Below are 25040 nucleotides of genomic sequence, written 5' to 3'. Positions count from 1 at the left end.
TATTGTATTGTCATTTAAAAGTAACATATTTTAGATTTAATTACTAGTCTTAAATTTTTCCCTGTGATAATCTAGTTGTTTTACTGTCCTTCCTCGACAGGTGTTTTATAATGTAATTGTGTTTATTGTTAATTTATAACTTTTTAAGTCACAATATGGCTGAAATATTGCCGATGTGACTATAAATTTGAACTCACTCACTCACTCTAAACAGTAGGGATTTACATCAGTGTTCAAGTATTATGATATAGAAAAGAATGATTTTTTTTATGGCTGTGAACTACTACGCAGTCTCCATGGTAGAGATCTTGAATTAACTGAAAACACCCAGTGTTACTTTGTCAGGATCGTACAAAGTTTTGATAAACGCTCTCCTATTAATGTCACCATTACTGATCTAGGCTATATAGATAAATGCAGACTACAACTGCTTTGGCGTCTCCGTAACATATCACATGTCCCAATCTGTAAAACCATCGTCTGTGCATGTTCGTCACTCTATTATTCGCATAACAATAACTTAGACAGTTTATGTGGTGTACTGCTATCAACAGCTAAGAATTATAACCTAGCTCCTCATGTATTTCACTACATCTGCACAGGTGAATTTCCGGTGAAACATAAGTGGAGAAAGGATGTATAGTGAGTGAGTTAGTGAGTGAGTTTAGTTTTACGCCGCACTCAGCAATATTCCAGTTATATGGCGGCTGTTTAGTAAATAATCGAGTCTGGAGCAGACAATCCAGAGATCAACAGCATGAGCATCGGTCTGCGCAATTAGGGGCCGATGACATGTGTCAACCAAGTCAGCGAGCATGACCACGCGATCCCGTTAGTCGCCTCTTACGACAAGCATGTATTACTGAAGATCAATATTCTAACCCGGACCTTCACGGGTAAGGTTGTAAAGAATGCAATAAGTACCCACGAGGAAGAAGTATGGGAATGTAAACTATCATGCAAAGCTGACCTATCTATTGTCTAAACTCCACACAACACTTTCACCTCATGTGTTATACATCATGGTATTGTTATAGCAAGAATTGGGAGACGAATTGCAATACATGAATTTAATAAGGATTGGAGTGAGTGAGTATGGTTTTACGCCGCTTTTAGCAATAAGGACTGGATCCGGAAGCAAAATATCAAGAGAATGTCCAAAATATAATACCTTTGCTAATAATTACTATCACCATGTCATCCTAAACTTTTATATATGTTTTTCCAGAGAGAGATATATTCTTTTCAACTCTAATTGATAATCTTGATGTCCAAATGTATGTCAAAATGGAGATAATGAAAGAGCATGACATGCTAGCATTCTTTCTTGGGGCCAGTAACAATTATATAGATGAATTAACATGGCATTCTCCTATTATAGAAGTCTCAAAGTATTTGTATTAACTAATGGATATCCTCAGTCACAGAAAGTGTCAATAGAAACATATCCAGATATATTCTGGAATAAACGACAGTCCTCTCAAGTTTAACTGGTATTTAACAAATACACCCAGCCTGTGTGAATGTCATTTTTATGCACTTGAAAAACCAAACAACAAACCGATCATGCATGCTTGTTACAGTCAAAGACCTTTCACCTGAGATACAACTTTGTATGAAGTGATGTATGTCAAACGCATATATTATATTCATTCATTCATTCATTCATTCATTCATTCATTCATTCATTCATTCATTCATACATTCATCTTTCATTCATTCGTTCATTCATATCTTCGTTACAACAACAAGTCTTTACGTATTGTATCTTCGTTAACAATTATGTCTCTTTTACGTTATTGGTAATGTATACACCATGTCAACACCCATGTCTCTATGACATCAGCGTGTTTCTGTTACATCAACAGTAATGTCTGTATTACGTCATCACTTTGCCTGTATTACGTCAACAATACCAAAAAGCAGGGCCTTTCAGATATTGGTTTTGTGTTTCTTCTAAGTTTTTGTCATAGTTACGCCTGCTTTTATCAGTATGTAAAAGAACAAGTAGCATTCAACTCGATGTAAATCTAACTTGCTTATTGTAGGTGCAGGCTGCAATCCATATACGATAGTCTGTAAAAGTATAATAATAAAGTAAGTCCAACTAAATTTTTAAAAAAGCATGAACGAATGAGGATATGTTATATGACAAACTACATAAAGGGTTCAAAGACGCTTGTCACTACTGACAAGGGATCGCGAATATGGCTAACCAGACAGGATCAATACATCATGTGACCATGACCATGTTGAACAGAGCAACAAAAGGAGTTTTAATTAATTGAGAGCACAGTGGTGTAGTGGTTAGCATGCTGGCCTCTCACGCCAAAGGACCGGGTTTGAATCGGTGGAGACACCACAATTTGTGACCTGGGTCTCATACTGTGTTGTGTCCCTTGGACAAGGCACTTCGTCCACATTGCACTCAGTCCACCCAGCTGTGTAAAATGGGTACCTGAGAAGCAGATGTACGGACCTACACGGCTTTGAAAGTACAATTCCCTCAGGGTAATAGTGTAACGCCAGAGAGCAGCATCGTGTTGGATCCTAGGCGCAAAAAAATTAGCATTATTATCATTATTAATCCGAATCCACCGTTGCAATTACAAATATACCTTGGAAAAGTATGTATGTTTTTGACGAGGGCATTCCTGTGTTAGGCTTTAACTTTGATGTGTTCTGATGTAGACTGTGAGTCTCTCTGATCACTCCTGTCTCATCTGTCAGTGTCAACATACGACACATCGTCAGTGACAGTATTCCGATTTTCGAATGTTTCAAATGCATAACGATAATAGACATGTAGTATTCTTTTCATAGTGAATTTGTTATTTTTCGATTGATAAAACTAAAAGGGTACAAATGTTGTTTTGAATCGAAAATAATGGTTTGGGGTTGTTTTTAATATTTTCGCTGCCACAATACAACTATGTTTTCAGGGCCGTATACAATTTGTTCAGAAGAATATGTCACAGGTAAAGAAGTATTTACACAGTGTACCACACATCCTATCTGTTTCAAACAGTGGTTAACGCTGCACTCATTATCAGTCCAGTAATATATTGTCGAATCTGGACCAGTAAACCCATCTAGTGATTAATATTATGACCACCCATCCACGTCACAGACGTATGATTACACGCATCCTACCAAGGCACAGCGCCTTTTGTTACCGGGCGTTCTACGCAGCCGTTTACTTTGTACGATCAGCATATATTGTAGGTTGCTGGAGACCAAATTGATTATTGGAACCTGATGGCCACACAAAAATAATATGTTCACCATTGCCTGCGATGAAGTACACGCCCATTCCTTACTCAATGAATATTTTGAAAGCCGCGTTGATCTTGGATGATTTACTTCATACGTCTGTATAACACGTGTACATTGTTTATCGCTCTGATATTCTGTCGTTTGTCACTGCCAAAAGGTATTTTTGAATGGAATATGTAGATGTTTGTGATTAACTGTTGTGAGAATCGTTTCAGGAAAAGAATCGAACTCTCTTTCGTTTCATAGTCCCCTGTTTATTGTATATACATGCTTAAATTAATTCTGGCTTCGTGTACATTACTAATATATATATCCTGTAAATCTGACGAAGGGGCAGGGAAAAGCCCAGAAACGTTGTGCATACAATAAAGAAGAAGATGGCATCCATAATATTGTGTCTTATATTTAAATCATTATATTTTTGCAATTTTACCTTGTGTTAACATGTAAATGACTTTACTCTACACATTTTTTTAATTATTTGATCAAAGACTACTTTGAAATATAAACACATAACAAAAAAAAGTGTTATATCCACAATGAAATATTGTCTAATCGTACACGATGATATGCTAATTTCCCCCAAAGACTTTACACATAGATATATCATAATGAAATAGAGATTATTCACAGGGCAATATCATTACTACAATGTGTGTATAAGGAAGGGATGAGTCCCAACACTTCTTTATGCTGATGGCCGGCACAAACAGCCCGTGGCAATTCTATTAACGGGCACATTCGCAGTCACGCAAGTATGCGGTCAGTGCATGTACGTTTATTCTTTGACGGCCTCCGGGCAAAACAAAGCAACAGTATCCCCATAGGTCATATCAACACTGTGGTTTCGGCTATATTTGTATATAAATGTAAGACAGCATAACCTTGGAGATTAATCGAATTGTCTACTTGTTGAACCAAAATTGACACCGACTGCCATAACGTTGTTTGCGTCCATCAATGCAAGGGCTGTATTTGGGTATAAAAGGCCTGCATACACCTCCTTTGAAGCATGCTGAGCTACACCTCACACAATGCAGATCTACACAACCCCGTTGCTGATTGTCGTCCTAGTCTTTGTGGCTGCCATCAATCTACCACACACTGATGCTCAAGGTAGGTACACCCTATTCTTTAAGAGCTTTTAAGTTCTCATTCTTTTAGAGAGGTGCATGTCTGTATTTTGTGCCTGGGTGCCGTTCCACTAACCGATCTTATCTAAGATCAATCTTAGCAAGTTACGCCAATTTTACAATCGTCTTAGCTAAAAGTTACACCCGTTCCACTAACCGATCTTAGGCCGATCGTAGCCGGTCCCGATCTTACGATCCGATCCAAGCTTAGATCGAGACTCTTTCGTGCGAGAGATAGAGGAATGCGAGGCACGAGTTATCTCCCTTTGCATAGTCTAGCAAATGATAGAAAGTAGTTTACGAAGTGAGTTTAGATTTACGCCGCGCTCAGCAATAGTCCAGCTATATGGCGGCGGTCTGTAAATAATCTAGCTAAGATGCATAGCGTTCACTAACATGAGCGTTCATGTTAGTGAACGCTATGTATCTTAGCTATAAATAATCGAGTCTGGACCAGACAATCCAATGACATTCAAAGTATTGGGAATATTTCTGTTATCAAAGTTATATGTCAAAATGACAAAATGAAGTCTTTAATTTGAAGCTGGTACACATCGCTTCATTCCTGAAAAGTAATCGAGTGAGCAGACAATGGAATGACGTCACAAATGTAATTTAATCTTGAATCACACGCGGCTTGCCTTTAGAATCCCCCACCAAATATGCGCAGTAAAATCAAACCTATTTGTATCTTTTTGATTCAGAACATTGTTCACTTCACGGCTGTCCCTATTCTTAACCATGACGTTGCAATATTGTTGTACAAAGGTGTCACACCGACTCGCTCGGTTGTGTTCCCATGACGACAGTGGTCAGACTGGCCTGACATTTGTAAGGCTTCAGGGCAGTGTTTGTTTACATCACAGAAATATACAAATTCATTTCATGGGGGATTTTAGGGGACGCTCAAGGTGAAATGCTCGCTCTTATTTTTCACATAGAATAGGAAAGCCACCATTTTGGTTTCTCTACGATTGATTTTAGCTATCCTAATTTGGTCATGAGCAACTTAGACTTTGAATCTTAACTTTACGATTGACTTAGGTAAGATTGGTTAGTGGAACGGTATGCCGATCGTAACGTCACGCTAAGATTGGGATTTTAGGGGTTAACGATTGGCATAGGGCTAAGATCGGTTAGTGGAACGGCACCCTGGTCTGTTAACGAGAGGCCTCAACGTATTACAGAAATAATCATTATGGAAAGTTTATATGTAAAAAGCGCAAGTCCGGAAATTCTCCTTCAACATTTTAGAATATTTGAGACCACAAAAGGACAGATTGATCAGATCGACGTGATGCAAATTTGTTGAGCTAACTGACAAGCTCATATGTCCTTTAATGAAAACAATCAACGTGAAAAGTATTCGGGAGTAAATTTTCTTAAACTGACGATATTTTATTGGACTTTTTGTTTACATTGTAATAATTGAAAAAAAATGCGGTATTGCAGTTTGCTGGTATTGAACGCTTCATCCTGTTTGGTACAGTACACAACCCTGTGCACTTAAAAGAACCCACGAATCCGTTGGTATATGACAAGATGGTGGCCACATGAATACGTGCAAACACCTAGTTGCAGGTTTTGCAACGTGCAGTAAACTTGGACAAAATACTGTGACTATGTGTCCCAGTCCACCCAGCTGTGAATGGGTACTTCGTACGGATGGGAAAGCCGCAATAACTCGGTGCGCCTAGTGGCTGCAAGAGTTGTCTGCTCCCCAGGGAGCTGAGATTGATAATAAGATGTGCCGTTGAGATTGACATCCAATGATCGAAGGGAAAAATAACAGCGCCTTGAGCATGCACTAGTGCGTGGATATGTGCGCTATATAAATATCCTATAATAATAATAATAATATTGGCCATTGTTGCGAATGAATGAATGTCCAAAACGACATTGTATCATGATTTTGAGCAATAAAAGAGGCCCTATTCTTCTGAATGATAACACGATCTTCTAACTGATTTCCTTCGTATCACAAAATGTGTAGGATTGATAAAGTGTAACGCTAGAATGATATCAGATTATGTTTAAACTGTCTTGTCATTTTCGTTAACATGATTCAAAGATCTTTGGCTTGCATATTGGTAATCGTTTTATTTCATGTGAAAATACCACCCTTTAGGTCAGTTTTCGAATCCAACAAAGCATTTAATTACATGCCTGTGTCCGTTTTGTGTCGCTGCAGATATCGACGAGTGTGCCGCCAACCCGTACATCTGCGGCTACGCCTACAACCCTACGTACGGCCAGTACGGCCCGACCGGCGCATGCGTAAACACCAATGGGTCGTACTACTGCGCGTGTTATCCTCCATTCGTGGCCACATATCTGAATAGAAGTTGCTACTGTAAGTATTCCATGACCTTAATTGAGTGGGTTTGGTTAATCATAAGGATATTTCAGCTTTATAATGGCGTTTTAGTTGAGTGTAGGGAACCTCAGGTCATAGAGGTCTACCATTTTGGTGAGACCAAAGCGCCGGGGAATGCCAAGCAGGGTATATGGTGCGGACAAACCTTGACATATAACTGATACTATATAACTCAGATTCGAACCCTACCTAAGGTACGCAACTTCAAATTTGTGAATATGCACATGAGCTATCATACCAACGTGTAGAGTGATATTGCATTCGTCATTACAATCGGAATAAGCTACATTGAAATGTTAATAGTTTGTATGCCGGTGTGTGTGTACAAATAGTGCACGTTTGGGTGAGTGAGTGAAAGTGAGGGAGGACATGTATATAATATCATCAGTGCTACGACAGCTTAAAGAATTATGACTTGCGATGAAATTCTTCTTCATGCCACATACCCAAATAATGGCTGATGTTTGAATAAAACCATTTACAATAATGTCTTGGCTTTTTCAGATTATCAACCGCCTCAACAGAACATCTTCCAGAATCCTTATTCATTGTTTCTTTTCGATGAATTGTTTGACTTCGACCTCTTTTAAAAAAATAAAAAATAAAAATATTCAGTTGTGCTTTTAATATTTTACTGTTGCCCAAACATGACTATATTTAGATAAGTCTATTACATGTATAATTGTATGTCTTTTATCTTGTTTTCGTGTTTATACCGTTGTTTGCTTATAGTTATTTGACATGAGTAGCCGGTATCGTTCATGTCCATTTACATGTATCGTTTATGCCCATGTACATGTATCGTTTATACCCATTTACATGTATCGTTTATGCCCATGTACATGTATCGTTTATGCCCATGTTCATCCATCGTTTATGTTAATGTTCATGTATCGTTTATGCCATAGCACATTGTTTTGGTTTCAAATAAAGCAGTTAACGCAAATCGGCATTATAGTTATTCCTACAAACCGCCGCCATGTACCTGGAATATTGCTGAGCGCAGCGTAAAACTCAACTCACTCACGCACTCCTGCAATATATGTCATACCTATTGAAATTGGACGTAACCGTGAACAAAAGGGTTAGATTAGTTTTTTCAACAACCCATGCTTGTCTCAAGAGGGAGCTGTTTACAAGTGGCCACTAACGGTTCGTTTGGTCAGAATCGATGGCTTGGTTGATGAAAGCCCATGATGCCAAACACTCGATTGTCTAGTGGTCGACACTTGAGTAGACATACCGCACGAATATTTACCGATGGCATACAGCTGGAATGTTTCAGAGTGAAGGGTTACAGAACAAACTAGACATGCGTTAGCACCCCAGGGTCATACAGCTGTATGTGTTATCCGCCATGCGTGGCCACATTATCTGAATAGAGGTTACTATTGTACGTATTTCATGTCATTCAGCAAATGGGTTTGGTAAATAACACATCATAACAATAGTCCAGCTTTAAAACGGCGTTTCAGTTGAGTGTAGAGAACCTCAAGTCCAAGAAGTTTACCATTTTGGTGAGACCCAAGCGTGGTATATGAGAAACCTAGAAATCTCATCGAATATTTACCGCACCATCTGGGACTGTTTATACATTCTCAATGGCTGCTGTATGTCAGGTATCCGCATGCAATCAAGGAACACTAGACAATCCTTAAACTGTGGGTATAACAAGGTAGCAAAGCAACAATGCCTTTTGATGTGTAATTAATTGCATGATCGGTCTGACATAAATATAGATACCTCTTGTTTTTGCATGCAGAGAGAAGGGAACGAGAGAATGGTAAAAGTGTATTTTAAGACACTGTACTACTCTCGAGATTTGCGAACAGCAAGATCACGTACTGTGTCCCCATTGACTGCGTGTCATTGTGTCCGAAGCCGCTGTTTTTCACTAACGTCAAATATGCCAATCAAATCCGAAAGTGTTACAGGTCACATAAACCCTAGGGGGTACAAATACATAAATCACTAACTGGCATCGTTATAAATGAAACCCCGTCATTAAAACTACTCATTTCGACCTTTAATTGACTTAAATCGACCTTTTTGACAACAGTGCACAATTCTCACCCGCGAACTAAATTTCAACCAATCAGAGCGGCGCGTCTCTGTGACGTCATATGAGGAATAGCTTTGAGGGCCGATGCAGAATTCATCTACATTTTAGGGGGTAAATTATCTTGTTTACAGGCTTGTATAAACCTGAAATCGTGACAATTGTTGTGGAAAATGAAAGCTATATGTTCTCACAATCTACTGGCATTTAATTTTGTCTCCTGCTTTGCCTAGTTTCCGAGTTACAACTTGTTTTCTGAGACGATTCTGTCAAAATCGATTGGTGTCGTTAGGCCCTATTTGTATAATGACTGATCTAAATTGATCCCATTTCTGTGTTTTACCTCGATATTTAATCATGTCATGTAAAAATCTGTTTGTATTCTCAAAACAGTGTCGGCCCATAAGTTTTCACATGCAATACAGCAATTAATACTCCCTTGTTGTAACCCGTGTAAGGTGGTATAAACCTACACATGTTATTTGTCATCATTCACTTGATGGTCAGTTAATGAATTTATAACAGGTATAATTAGTGGTAACACACTTAGATTACCCGACAAAAGGTTCCCATTTGGCATTTCTTGTGTCTGGAGTAAATATTCAACATTATAAACATCGATCAAAGGATTAACCGATAACACGCTGATTAATTAATTACTTTTATCTTATACAGCGGAATTGTCAAAAGGTAGTGTTTATGTATGTAGATTTACTAATCTATACTGAATACACTCTGTCGTGTCGGTGTCTGCGTAAAAACAACGTCCTTCTTTCAAAAGGATTAACCGGCAATACATTGATTGATTGCCCATTATTGGCTAACTAATTTACTGTTTTGAAAGAAAGGCGGACATTATGCAATTAGTTGGCAGGTGTGCTATCTTGGGTGACCAGTGAGACTATACACCAATACCTGAAAAGATTTATCACTTTTTCGTATATCAAACTGTTAAAAGACACATCATTTGGAACAGTTTTGTGGATATTGATGGATACATTCCTCGAACAAGGTAATGGCCTGATATTGTTCTTATAACTTTAATCTGTTTTAATATTGATATTTGCATGTTGTTTTTATTCATTTGTCGTAGCATTCAACAGAATCATTGTTTTCGCCGTGAAGTGTAATGAGACAGACAACATACACTAGGGTGTGTGTGCGAATTATGATTCACATTGGCAAACTATAAAATGTCTATATATTACAGTTCTGTTATAAATTCACTATAAGTATCAGCAGATCGTCTGCTTTTTATTTAGTTTCAAAATGCATACAAGTATGATAATAAACTAGTTAGGATTATAAGACCAAATATAAAGACGCACATTGACTAGTATTTACATACTGGTGATTGGACATTAACCATGTGAATGTAGCAAGAAATTTATCGCGCAGTATTGTGACTTCGACCCCCACCTCGCTTCCGTGGAAGAAATCGTTATGTTATAAGTTGTGTCATGCAAAATCCGTTTGGTTATGATTCAATACATATTTAACTACGAGTAGAAAGAAGTTTTGATTTTCTAACTTGATGAAAACAAACTATAATCTCATTAATTTTAACAGACTTTACGATTTTCAAAAAAGGCGGCGCCCTGTTGGGAACATCCGCCAGTCTGAGGATAAATGCTATTTAGGTTTGTTTTCACCGAGTTACAAAATCAAAACTACTTTCTACTGGTAGTAAAATATGTATTTTATTGATTGCCAATAGGATTTTGCATGACATAGCGTATAACATAACAATTTCTCTCCTGGCAGCGAGGTGGGTGTCAATATAATACTACTTACAATATTATTGTTACTTCGACGACAACCTCACTTCCGAGGAAGAAATCGTTATGTCACAAGATGTGTCATGGAAAATCTTTATGGTCATCAATCATATACATATTTTAGTACAACTAGTAAGTAGTTTTGAATCTTTAACTTCCGTGAAGCGATCTGAACACAAGTAAGATATCGTTTCAGGCTTCCACAACGCTCGCTTCGCTCTCACAAACATAACCCATTTAGCACGAACTGCGGGGTCCTGTGGAAGTCTGTGCATGGTGACACCATCGCCCGACCCCTAGGAGCAATTGACGACAAAGCAAAGATTCGGCATGTCGTCGTTGATGTCGAGAAATCATCAAAATGATGAGCGCGCTACACACTTTCTATACAACTAACTGAAAATCGTTCCTCATATGACGTCACTGCAGTGCTCTGGCGACAGAGTTACGTAAACTGTCTGTGGTATCGTTTGCGGGCGAGAGTGAAGCAGGCGACTTTTTGGCCACTTTTAATCGCTCAGTATTAATTAACCACACGTTTTTAAAGAATGAATTTGGTGTTCCGCATAAGACTAACCACAAATCTTTCATATGTAATAGTTAAAAGAGTAACAAAAAACAAAGTTTATTGGTTCTTTAATCGTTGCTTTTATTAACTTCATTTGTTTGCCATCCATCCATCCATTCATCCATTTGGATTCCTTTTCAGCTGTAATGAAGTTTTATTTGTTAGTTGTTTAACTCTGTACCCAGCTATTTCCCAACTATACGACGGCGACCTGAAAATAATCGCGTCTAAACTAGACAGTCCAGTGATTGACATGAACATTGATCTACACAATTGGGATAGGACAGATGATAGATGTTTATTTATTTACGTTTCGCCTCAACACGGTACAAAAACAGCTACGTACATAAACACAATATCACCGTAAAAAGTTGAGCCATTCCATTTTGAATTATGAGAGACACCTGAGCAAACAAAACTATACAGAGTATAATATGTGAATATTACAAATACAACAAAACAAAAGAGTACAATTTACATTAAGATTATATATACAAATTTGCAGTTCGCTTTTGAAGAATATTAAGGCAGGTTTGGGCAAATAAAAACGATACATCTGGACAAGATAGAATAAAACTAACTTTTTCAACATCCCCCAGATTTAAAAAAACATCTAAAAGACTTGTACATTTAGAAAAAAGTTGCAATCGCTCCTCAGCATACAAAGGACAATGCAATAAAACATGACACTCATCTTCAATAAAATCTTTACAGTAAAAGCAAATTCTTTCAGTTAGAGCACAACCAACGTAACGGCCAGTTTCGATTCTAAGCGGAGCTACCCGACATCTGAACAAAGCTAGTGCTTTTCTCATAGATTTCACGTAATCCCTGAAAGAGTCAGTGATTTCATGAAATCTCTGTGACTCCCAGAGATTTCATGTATTCCCTAAGATTTCCAGGGATTTCATGAAATTATTGAAATATTAGCTCAGGGATTTTAATGAAATCCCTGTAAGCCCTTATTGAAATAGAGAACACCAAATTTATAATGCGAGTACATAGTATATGCTGATAAAATTCATTAATTGGGACAAGATAGAGTGTTATCATACAAGCTATTACACTTCAGTAGCACTTTAAAACATTTACAACGTATCGATTTACACTGGTTAGGACAACAGTTACTAGTACATTTCTGGAAACCCTGACCACCACAATTCGACTCGAAAATCACAGCTGTGTGGAGAAACAGGTCTTTGTCCATTGTAACATCATTCGTAGAAAGAAGACGCTGAGGACAAATATGAAATATGGTTTGAAAAATACCTTTTCCTTCCCAAAACCATATCCAAAATCTCTTCTTCAACAGCGGGATTATGTATATTCCAAGTTATTTCTATGAATGGTCTAGTCTGTTTAAACTTAAACGTCTATTTTCAATAAAGAAAACCAAATGTTTTTAAATGCTATATCACAGTAAAATGTTGAGCCATTCCGTACGGAAGTATGAGAGACACTTGTGCCACAATATACAGAGTATAATATATGAATATTAAAAATGCAATAATAAGGGTACAAGTTACATTAAGAAGATATATACAACTTTGCAGTACGCTTTTTAAGAATATTAAGGCAGATTTGGCAGATAAAAACGATACACCTGGACAAGCTAGAAGTAAACTAACTTTTTCAACATACCCAGATTTTATAAATAAACATCTAAAAGACGTGTACATTAAGATAACAGTTGCAATCGCTCATCAGCATACAAAGGACAACGCAATAAAACATGACACTCATCTTCAATAAAATCTTTACAGTTTCGATTCTAAGCGGCGTTACCGCACATCTAAACAAAGCTATTGCTTTTCTCATAGAGCGAGACATTACAATTAACATAACAATCACTGCAAAAATCCACCTTTAAAGTACAGTACGTGTGTAGCTTATTACCTTACCAACCAGTTAAACTACCAACTTGTAAAAGGTCCTGTTTCCATTTATAAACGAAATCGCTAAAAACAATGTCTGTAACTTTTGAAACTACAAAAGGAATATTGATTAAATTATTAGTCATAACAATAAGATGCACTAGTGTGATGCTGCGATAAGACATTGGGTCTCTCAGGTTGTCAGCTCCAGGCTTAGGGGTAGGGGTAATAATCCCCTGGGCCCAGTTGGAGGGTACATGACCAGTCTCATAACATGTAGAAAACAGTTTAGGAAGTTAATCTATACAGATGTCATTTGTCAAAACATCAACTGGAATATTATCGAAACCCGGTAAGTTCCCTCTCTTAGCTTGACTTAGTGTCATCAGTAAATAGTCAAAGTTTTCAACTCCTAAGACCTATGGGATGAAATGAGACTAAACAGTAAAGCCGTGAGAAAATTAACTTGGTATCCCGACTCAAGGCAGTAAGTAGCCAAAAGTGTCATCGGTAAATTGTCAAAGTTTTCAACTCCAAAGAACTAAGGGATGAAATGAGACTCAACAGTAAAGTTTTAAGCTACAAACATTAATTTCACACATTCACTGATATCCTAACAGGGAATGTGTGTAATGGAACACCATAAAAATCAGTAATTTCATGCAATCCCTGGAACTTTTAGGGAATAAGGGAAATCCCTGGGGATCACAGTGATTTCGCGAAATCACTGAATCTTTCAGGGATTACGTGAAATCCCTGGTTTCACACACTCCCTGTAACATATATAACGTTAGATTGCCATGTGCATTACTTGCCGATGATACTACACTTATTATTTAAACGTCTACAACAAGCTTTAGACATAGTTGTTGAATACGCGTACAAATGGCGATTAATCTATAATGCATAAAAAATAGTATCTTTATGGTGTTCATAAAAAGAAGCAACTAACGGGTACGCATGTTTATCACCTTGGAGATCATGACATACCCCTGTCTGACAGTGTAAAGTACGCGGGTATTTTTCTCCAAAGTAATCTTTCTTTTAAACTATATATTGAGGACTGCTGTACTATGTTAATTCGTCCCTCTCTGTTGGTTTAAACAGTAGGGTGAGGTGAGGTGGAATTGGGTTTAACGTCGTGCTTGAGAATGCTTCGCTCATATGACTACGTGCATGCGTGTGTATGTGTATGTGCGACTGCTTGTACTAGCCCAGACTTAAGCTGGTTTATAGTGCTATCCCACTGAGATACCATGCCGCAGTGAAGTATGAATACCTCACTCAGACACATTATACTGACTCCGAGCCGACCAGTCCTTGTAGTACCCATTAATGCCGAGCGCTAGACAGGGACCAACAGGTACCATATTTTAACGTCTTTTGGCATGACGTGGTCGGGGATCGAACCCGCGACCTTCCGCTCTCCGGGCGGACGCTCTAACCACTACACCACTGAGGCGGTCCTCAACAGTAGGGATTTACATCAGTATGCAAGTATTATGATATAGAAAAGAATGACTTTTTTATGGCTGTGAACTACTACGCACTCTCCAGAGATCTTGAATTAACTGAAAGCACCCAGTGTTACTTTGCCAGGATCGTACGAAGTTTTAAATAAACGCTCTCCTATTAATGTCACCATTACTGATCTAGGCTATATAGATAAATGCAGACTATAGCTGCTTTGGCGTCTTTGTAACATATCACATGTCCCAGTCTGGAAAACCATCGTCTGTGCACGTTCGTCACTCTATTATTCGCATAACAATAACGTAGACAGTTTATGTGGTGTACTGCTATCAACAGCTAAGAATTATAACCTAGTTCCTCATATATGTCACTACATCTGCACAGGAGAATTTCCTTTGAAACATAAGTGGAGAAAGTTTGTAAAGTGAGTGAGTGAGTGAGTGAGTTTAGTTTTACGCCGCACTCAGCAATATTCCAGTTATATGGCGGCGGTCAGTAAATAGTCGAGTCTGGACCAGACAATCCAGGGATCAACAGCATGAGCATCGGTCTGCGCAATTGGGAGCCGATGACATGTGTCAACCAAGTCTGCAAGCCTGACCACCTGATCCCGTTAGTCGCCTCTTACGACAAGCATGGGTTACTGAAGATCAATATTCTAACCCGGACCTTCACGGGTAAGGTTGTGAAAAATGAAATAAGTACCCACGAGGAAGAAGTATGGGAATATAAACTATCATGTAAAGCTGACCTTTCTATTGTCTAAACTCCACACAACACTTTCACCTCATGTGTTATACAGCATGGTATTGTTATAGCCAGAATTGGGAGAAGAATTGCAGTACATGAATTCAATAAGGATTGGAGTGAGTGAGTATGGTTTTACGCCGCTTTTAGCAATAAGGATTGGACCCGGAAGCAAAATATCAAGAGAATGTACAAAATATAATACCTTTGCAAATGATTACTATCACCATGTCATCCTAAACTTAATATATGTTTTTTCAGAGAGAGATATATTCTTTTCAACTCTAATTGATAATCTTGATGTCGAAATGAATGTCAAAATGGAGATGATGAAAGAGCATGACATGCTAGCATTCTTTCTTGGGGCTAGTAAGAATTATATAGATGAATTAACATGGCGTTCTCCTATTATAGAGTTCTCAAAGTATTTGCATAAACTAAAGGATATCCTCAGTCATTTGTGGTAATAATCTTACCAATACTTGACTGTTGATAACCTGCATATATCTGGGGAAATGTTCCCATATTCTGTGTATGCATATATATGTGGATGTCTGTTGAGTATTCTGCTACTTAATTATATAATTACATAACCATGATGTTTTGAGGGTATTCATTCATTCATTCATTCATTCATTCATTCATTCATTCATTCATTCATTCATTCATTCATTCATGCATTCATTCATGCATTCATTCATTCATGCATTCATTCAACTAATATCACCACCACAACCACCAGTATCACTACAAAGTACAAACACTATTAAAACAAACAACTCAAGCACTGCACACTGACACTACCACCATGATCTCAACTACCACAAATTCTACTACCTCAACCTCTATCACCGCCAGCGCTACCACTACGACCACTAACCCTACCACAAGCGCCAACACCACTGCCACTTCTACCACCTCCATTATTGCTACTACTTCCACAAATGCAATTATGTATGTGGACACATTTTAAAAGCAAGGTGTTTGGTGTCAGAAGGTGTCTTTTCATATTAAAAAGTAAACATGAAGCTCACCCAAGTATCAGCACGCACAAACACAGACGTACAATATGGCCAGGTACCATGTGAAATGTACGTCTGCAGACAGTTATGTGGCGGATGTATTCATTTATTCATAGTCTTCTGATAATATTCAGAAGAGATCAGTGGTGTGCTGGTTACTACGTTCAGCAGGACGGCAAGAATTTGGAATATTCCGGGATATTCAAGTGAAGTCTGACCCAGACAGGAAAACAATTCGGGTAGCTCTTTAAGTATATAAATCTCACCTTAGTCACCTTACACTTCATCTGGTATCATGAGAAGACCAGCAGTCCTGTGACGATCAAGGTTCGTCCTACATCCTTAGCCTTGGGCTATGTTGGAAGCTAACGTTGCAGCGGCTGAGTATTGCCATCATTGTCGTGATTTCTACTATCACTGCTTTTGTAACATATTGTCATTGATTATGTACATCTTCCCCATTTTGCACTGTCATTGTAATTCCTTTGTCGTCACTTGAATTGACCTGTACATTTCGGAATGCATTTCATTTTAGAATACAAGTGTTGATTATATCAAGTACTTTATAAGTATAAGTATAAGTACTTTGTTGTTTGCATTTTTTACGGAATGATTTCTAGTTAAGGTATTGTTTCAACTTCATCTAAGGTGATGTGTGTTGTCCACACAAAATGATAGCAGTTAGTAATCGATGGCAGAGGAAGTAAATTCCGTCTTAATAGGAAAGAGGAAAATTCAGAAACTAATTTACGGGGAGTATGTCCTTGATTTCTGTAACTGAGATGACAAGGTTCAATATAGTGCATGGACATATGCTTGAACAGACCTGTGAAGTGTGATGATGGTGGTTTTATAAGGGTCATCCCAAATAATTCTACGACCCAAGAATGGAGTGAGGAGTGCGACTTAAAATCGATCAGAAACTTCAGCCCTAACATGGCAACATTGTTCATGGAAATTTTTAATTCCAGACTAGAAACTCCGTCTAGAAAGGATATTACGAAGACTACACGACCATAGGGGTATATTTAAAGATAGTATGTACGTACCTCTTAAGCATGTTGTTATACATAGCATTATCCACAACTGGTCAAAGATCACAAGTGACCACTGGGACTTTGGATACTTCGGGAATCTTCATGATACCCCAGATGGATAAACACCATCCCTCTAGCAGCTTGTGATTATCAGCAAGTTTATCCAAATTTGACACAATTGTACCAATACTAAAAAGTGGCTCTCCGCAGAATGCATTTTATGTCACAGGAAATGTTAAAATAACAGTACATAAATCTGTTGAATCATCAAAAACGTCTGATAGTCTCTGAATCTTTGTTGTTGCTAATACTACTGATAAAATATTACATTGTAGGTTACCCTGATCTTGAGTACGTGATAGGGCAGGGCAGACCTAAAGCGAAATGGAATATATCAAAAAACGTATATATATATTGAGATATAATATTGACAAAGTTAATAATCATGTTTCGGATTCAGTGATATTGCCATCTTTTGTGATATTCAGTTATTATATATTACTGAATCATTTCTGACAGACAAGATATTACCATTACCTAATATCTCAAGATTTTACCATTAGAGGACAGTGGTTTTGCACTGAGACGATACAGCAGTTACATAACGCCGAGATACGTTTATGCATATAATATATTCCTCATTAATATAAGTCTTCTTAGATCTAAAAGAAAACACTCATCTTTTGAATAACAATGTTAATAACAAAAGCAGAAATCACGGGCTGTATAAGCAACCTGCAACGGCATCTAATTCACCTCGCTTGATACCAAGTGGTGAGTGAGTGAGTTAAGTCATGTCAAGTCACGTCAGCAGTATTTCCGTCACTTCGTGACTACCAAGTTATACACAAACAATACATTGTACAATTATAAAATCTTTTCTCAAAGGTCCATGGAGGTAGCAAAGGTACTGTAAGTCCCCATGGTCCTTAGTATGGTGATCTACCTTTAGTTGCTGGTGATCTCTTGCCCGTTCTTATGTTGTATTGTTGTCTCTCTGATATATTTTTATGATAGCGTACTAGTTTTAAATTAAGAGCTGTGATATTCTAGTAGTTTTACTGTCCTTCGATGACGGGTTTTTACGTTATACATTTATTGATTTGAATATTGGTATCAACTGTTGCAATATTGCCGATGTGACGTTAAATTTCAACTCACTCACTTTCCTCAAAGCATAGCAAATGAAATAGAATATCACGGATAAACATTTCTAACTTGTATCTAATCATTAAAATATTACTATTGATAACAATACAAAGTAAAAATGGGCTATGGGTCACAAGCAACCAACATTAGGCCACCGCCTACGAGACCATGGGGACTTCCGGTATCTTGGCATCCTGTACGATACTGCAGCAGGATTTACTGACCATTTTTTAAATAAAGGATGAAAAATTATATTATATGGTAATGTTACCCAAGTTGACATCCATATATTTTCACCCTTTATGTGTATCACTTCTCAATGTCATTCAAGGACACTGTATCAATGCTTGCCAGTATTAACCCGTGAAGGTCCGGGTTAGATGTGCCTTCAGTAACCCATGCTTGTCGCAAAAGGCAACTAACGGGATCGGGTGGTCAGGCTAGCTGACTTGGTTGACACATGTCATCGGTTCCCAATGGCGCAGATCGATGCTCATGCTGTTGATCACTGGATTGTCTGGTCCTGACTCGATTATTTACTGACCATATAGCTTGAACATTGCTGAGTGCGGCGTACAACTAAACTCACTCACTCACTTGCCAGTATTAACACGAAATCAGTTACACCATCATATTTACAATTAAATTATGATACAAGGCAATGCCTTTCATCAAATGATCTTTCAACACTGATAATGTAAATAATTGCAAAATGTCTTTGCTGGCAACCTAAGTATTGCTGATTGAATTACGACTATTGACTCCTACCTGCCCCACTATTGAGTATACCTGCTGGTTTGTTTAAAATCACTGTCTGACATGAGCACAGTCGATAAGGGAGCTGTTTTAGCCGCAGGATCGGCGTTTCTGTTGCTTATATTATAAAACACAGAAAATGACAATGGGCCCCAAAGGAGACTTTATACAATTGTTGACAAATAGAATTTCAACAATTGCCCAAATGTGTCACTGTCATGCACTGACCCCTCAACTCTCTCATACACTGGAAAGTCTCTCATACTGTTTTTAACATTACTTAACCATCACATTCCTCGGCTATCTGCGTCCTTTCTGGCTGATAATTCTTTTCACGTCTATTCACAAAAATACCTAGTCATAATATGACAATAGTCAACCACAAGGCGAAAATACCAATGCAAATAGACATAAACATTAACACATAAGAGTGTTAGAGAGACTTTCAATATGAATTTAGTACTGATCAAAACGTTGTTTGACACAAGGGTGAAATTAATTATATTGATGATCCACAGTTTGTCTTAGGTAAACTTGAACATAGAATATTTTCCGTGCGCTAACACTATACGTAACTGATTGTGTTTTTTGCAAGATAACTTGATTAAGGACTTCTTCAAAGCATAACAAATAACAAAGTGTTATATTTTACTCTTAGATATATCATGATGGATTTCTACAGGACTGCCCCGACTAGGGATTTTGCATGGTTCAATATCATTACTTTGTCGTATTGCAAGACAAATCTTTTGCTGGTAATGTCCGGCACAAACAACACGTGGCAACTGTTTTGACGGACACGCGCGGTGAGAAAAGTATGCGGTCAGTGCATAAGCCTACGGGCAAAAAAGCAATTTCCCCATAAGTCATGTTAGCACTGCGGTATTCCCTCTTTAGGATATGATTGTATATAGAGGTAAGAAGACATAACAGCGACCTTGGGATTGGTCGAATTCTTCACTTGAACGAAAATTGACACCGAGTGATATAAAGTTGTTTGCGTCCCCCCAAAGTAGGGGATGCATAGAGGTATAAAAGGCCTGCTGAGACCTACCTTGCAATATCCAGTGCTACACCTCGCACAATGCAGATCTACACAACCCCGTTGGTGATTGCCGTCCTCGTCTTTGTGATTGGGGTCCATCTACCCCACACTGATGCTCAAGGTAGGTACACAAAATGTTGAGATTAAGCGTTCAGTGAATAACATATCATATGGAAGGCTGTTGTCACCACCGCTATTTCAGATTCAGAAGTCTCCACAGCTCACAAATAATGCAAGAAACTACGGTTATAACTGAACTGAACTGAACATTATTTACACTCCGGTCGCGTTCTGCGGCATTAGAGGTACAAGTTTACATCATAATGTACAACTTAAATACAAGTATGAAACATAAAGTGGTCATATATAGATACATATCATTGGTTGTAAGAATAAACTGTATGTACATACATTTAACCAGTTAAATGAACAGTGTTACATTCATGCGTTATCGATTGTCTTTTTGTGGTGACGTTGCTTAAAATGAGACATTATTATTTTACAAAATATTGCTAACTTCCTAATTGTTCCAAGTTCCTAAAGGGAAAAAGTGATCCATTTTGAGCATATAACGAACGCAAAGTTTTTGTTCGTTATAACCGTACTTTGAGATAAATATTTCATACAGCAAGTGTCTGGGAACCCCAAATAGTTCGTTACATCGGTAACTTCATTATATCCGTAGTTTATTGTCCTGGAATCAGACAGTGATGTTTAGTTGATAATTTGCACTCTAGCACAGCGTCTTCCCGTTTTCTGGTAAAGAGTTCTAATGGCAAGTACATTGCACAATGCTGAATCAATATAAAAATTTGGCCGAGTAAAAGTTACCTCAAATGTCATTGACTAAAATAGCACTAGCTGTCCATGTTTCTGCTGTTTCCAACACTATATCTGTACATGCTCTCACAGCCACGTGCGACACTGTGGGGTGCCTGAATGGAGTCTGTCTCTTGCCCCCGGCTGTAGCTGCTCCCACATGCAGTTGTTCTCAAGGGGTTTCAACTCGACCCACAAACGCCACCATTTGCAACGGTAAGATGCCAGTGTGATTAGAGGGTACATAAGTCCCAAAACTTTCAAAGTCTGTTCGGATCTACACTCTTTTTTAATCGTAGAATATTTGTTGTTTTATTATGGCTAACTATCAGCACAATCGCCAATGGCTGAAGGGATGGTATAAATCCAGCTAGGGTCCATGCAGGTAGCCAAAGTACTGTAAGTCCCCATGGTCCCTAGAGTGGTGGTCTACCTTCAGTTGTTGGCGATCCTCAGCCTTTTTATATTGTATTGTCCTAATCTGAAATCCTATTTTAGAGATATATGCTAGTTTTATTTCTTGATATTGTGATATTCTAGTCGGTTTTACTGTCCTTCGATGACAGGTTTTTATAATTTACCATAAATTACTATGCATAACAATTAAATGTTCCCGTCACGATATGGCTGAAATATTGCCGATGTGACGATAAATTATAACTCACTCACTCACTCACAGCTTTATATCGGCGTTTCAGTTGAGTGTAGGGAACCTCAGGTCATAGAGGTTTACCATTTTGCTGAGACGTAAGAGTGAGTGAGTTAGTGAGTATGGTTTTACGCCGCTTTTAGCAATATTCTAGCAATATCACGGCGGGGGACACCAGAAATGGGCTTCACAGATTGTTCCCATGTGGGGAATCGAACCCGGGTCTTCGGCGTGACGAGCGAACGCTTTAACCACTAGGCTACCCCACCGCCCCTGAGACGTAAGAGCAGGGGTGTATGGTGTCAACAAACCTAGAAATCTAACCGTGGTGAACTCAGATTCGAACCAACAATCGTCCCTGGCGTACCTTAGGGACGCAACTTATTCACAGCACATATCAACACATACTAAAACCCTTTAACGTACCTTTCGCATTTGGGGCGGTGGGGTAGCCTAGTGGTTAAAGCGTTGGCGCGTCACACGGAAGACCCGGATTCGATTCCCCACATGGGTACAATGTCTGAAGCCCATTTCTGGTGTCCCCCGCCGTGATATTGAGGGAATATTGCTAAAAGCGGCGTAAAACCATACTCACTCACTCTTTTTGCATTCGTCAGAAACGGAATAGGAGAGGCCTGTAAGCTACAATAAAATGTTAATACTTTGTCAGTGATAAAATATTGCATGCTTGGTTGAGTGAAAGTGAAGAGAACATAACTATAATGCAATCAGTGCTTCATCTTAAACAATTATCACTTGCGAAGAAATGTTTGATACTCGTCAATTATCCTTCATGCCCCGTACTGAAACAATGTTTCATAATATTTACATAAAAAGCATTGACTAAAATGTCTGACTTTTTTGCAGATTATCAACCACCTCAACAGAACTTCTTCCAGAATCCTTATTCGTTGTTTCTATTCGACGAATTGTTTGACTTTGACCTCTTTTAAGAAAATATTTATAAAAAATCCACTTACGTTTTTAGTCTTTTACACTCGCATGTACATGAATATGTATAGATAAGTCTATTACATGCATGAAAGTGATGTACTGAAAGTGATGTGAAACCCAGCAGCCAGTATCGTTCATGCTCATGTACATGTGTCGTTCATGCCCATGTATATGTATCGTTTTTGTCCATGCACCGCGTTTAGGTTGCAAATAAAGCATTTTACTCACATTCGGTATTGCATTTATTACTGTTACATATATACTATGTGTCATTAATAAAGGGTCAAATGATATAAAGAACATGTAAAGAATAGTTACCCAGAAATAATAGAACTAAGAGTGTCATCACAATGTTTAATGTGTGTTGACAAACGTGGCACATCGTGACATACAGACTAAAAGTCCAGACATCAGTTGTATAGACCAACCCCCCAAAATGAAAATGACAAACATGAAGCACTCGGTCATTCAATATCGCGTCCACCTTGCTCTCATGCTCCTTATCAAGTTCAGAAAGAAAGCTTGCGGAATCGCATTCCATTCCTCTACTAGGGCTCTGCGGAGCCCTGGGAGACCCACTGGTGCTAGGTGGCGTGTGTACAGACGTCGACCGAGTTCATCCCAGGCATGCTCAATTGGGTTGAGGGCTGGCCACTTCGATCTACACCCTGCTGCCAAGGGAGTTCCGTGACAATCCTGGCCCTATGAGGCCAAGCGTTGTCGTGTTTCAGTAAAGAGGGTCGACCATAAAAGAAATCCATAGCTTGCAGGAATGGTACTACTATAGGAACCAGAATCTCGTTCCGATAACGCTGTACGGTAAGATTACGGTCGACCACGTGCAGTGGAGTACGTCCAGTAGGAGTTATCTCTGCCCAAACCATGACCGATGCCCTCAAACGCGCCTGTGTGACCACAGTTGCATCTGTGAATCGCTCTCCGTTGTGATGATGAATCCTCTGCCGACCATCATGGAAGGACAAATTAAATCTGCTTTCATCTTTGAAGAGCACACGAGACCATTGACGTTGGTGCCAGCGGCCATGATGTCTACTCCATCTCAAACGCGCCTGTCTGTGACGTGGTGTTAGTGGTGGACGAAATGCAGGTCGCCTACAGCGGAGTCCGGCTGCCCTTAAACGTCGACGAACGGTGCTCCTGGATATCCTTACATTGTTAACATTGAAGTGTTCTGTCTGAAGATCTGCTGCGTTGAGGGATCTGTTACGTAAGGCAGTGTTAATCGTGTGCCTATCATCTCGGACAGTTGTGACTCTGGGGCGACCTGGTCGACGTACATATTCAACGGATCCAATTGGATTGAAATCTCTGCCACAGTCTACCAATAACACTCTGACTCAGATTAAAGTGGACAGCAACCGCTGAGTTTGATCAGATTCCAAAAGGCCTTAGCCTGACCCCTTTCATCAAGTGTAAAACAACGTACCTGAACAGTGAACGACAGCGAAAAAGCATCAATGCATGTGTATTGTCCTCCACTTCCCATGGATAGAGCGACTTGCACGTGCAAATCATTGACATTCAGTGGCAGGTGGATTTCCATATTGACAATTTGAGTAAAACATGTGCCATTTGTTGACGTTAAGGAACGTAATAATGACATTTCAGCGGCCGGATATGTTATTCCATATTGTTAAGAAAGTTTGCAAAACATTCAGTTGTATTTCAAACAAAAGCGATGATTTTGCATTTTTAAGAAATAGTGTTACAAATAGCTTGGCTCCTAGTATATATCATAACTATGGAAACAGGACGTTACCGCGAAGATCAGCGTTAAAATTGTTCTTCAACAGATCCACACCTGTCACAGAAGTGCCTGACGGGTTCTGGTGGTCATGCTCTCGGATTCGGTTGATGCATGTCACCGTATCCCACCTGCGTAGGGAGATGGGCACGATGCCAGTCTCTGGATTGCCTAGTGGTCCAGACTTGATTGGACATACAGATCGAATAATGACCGCTGCTACGTAGCTGGCAGGGTTAAACAACAAACGCGACAACGTGACATCATCAGATGTTTGTTCTTTTCAATGCTTCTTTTACCAATTGTTTGACCTCAACATGCGTGTTTATAATTTATTCTAGTTCGCTTTATCTGCCACATTTTGCCACGTATATGCAAGCTGTGTCTTACTTTTAGACAACTGATGCATATTACATGCCTCCAGCGACGCCACTCTATTGTCTCGCTGGGTTCTTCTTTTACCGATTAAACCTCTACAGTTTCGCGGGCATTCTTCAAGAAATCCCGGGGATTTTCTACAGAATTGTGCTAGGTTTTTATGAGGAATAGCCCTTGATTT

Source organism: Haliotis rubra, unplaced genomic scaffold (assembly GCF_003918875.1).
Source record: "Haliotis rubra isolate DU_JTF1 unplaced genomic scaffold, ASM391887v1 Scf1274, whole genome shotgun sequence".
NCBI lineage: Eukaryota > Metazoa > Mollusca > Gastropoda > Lepetellida > Haliotidae > Haliotis > Haliotis rubra.
Note: the sequence above shows the minus strand (reverse complement) of the source record.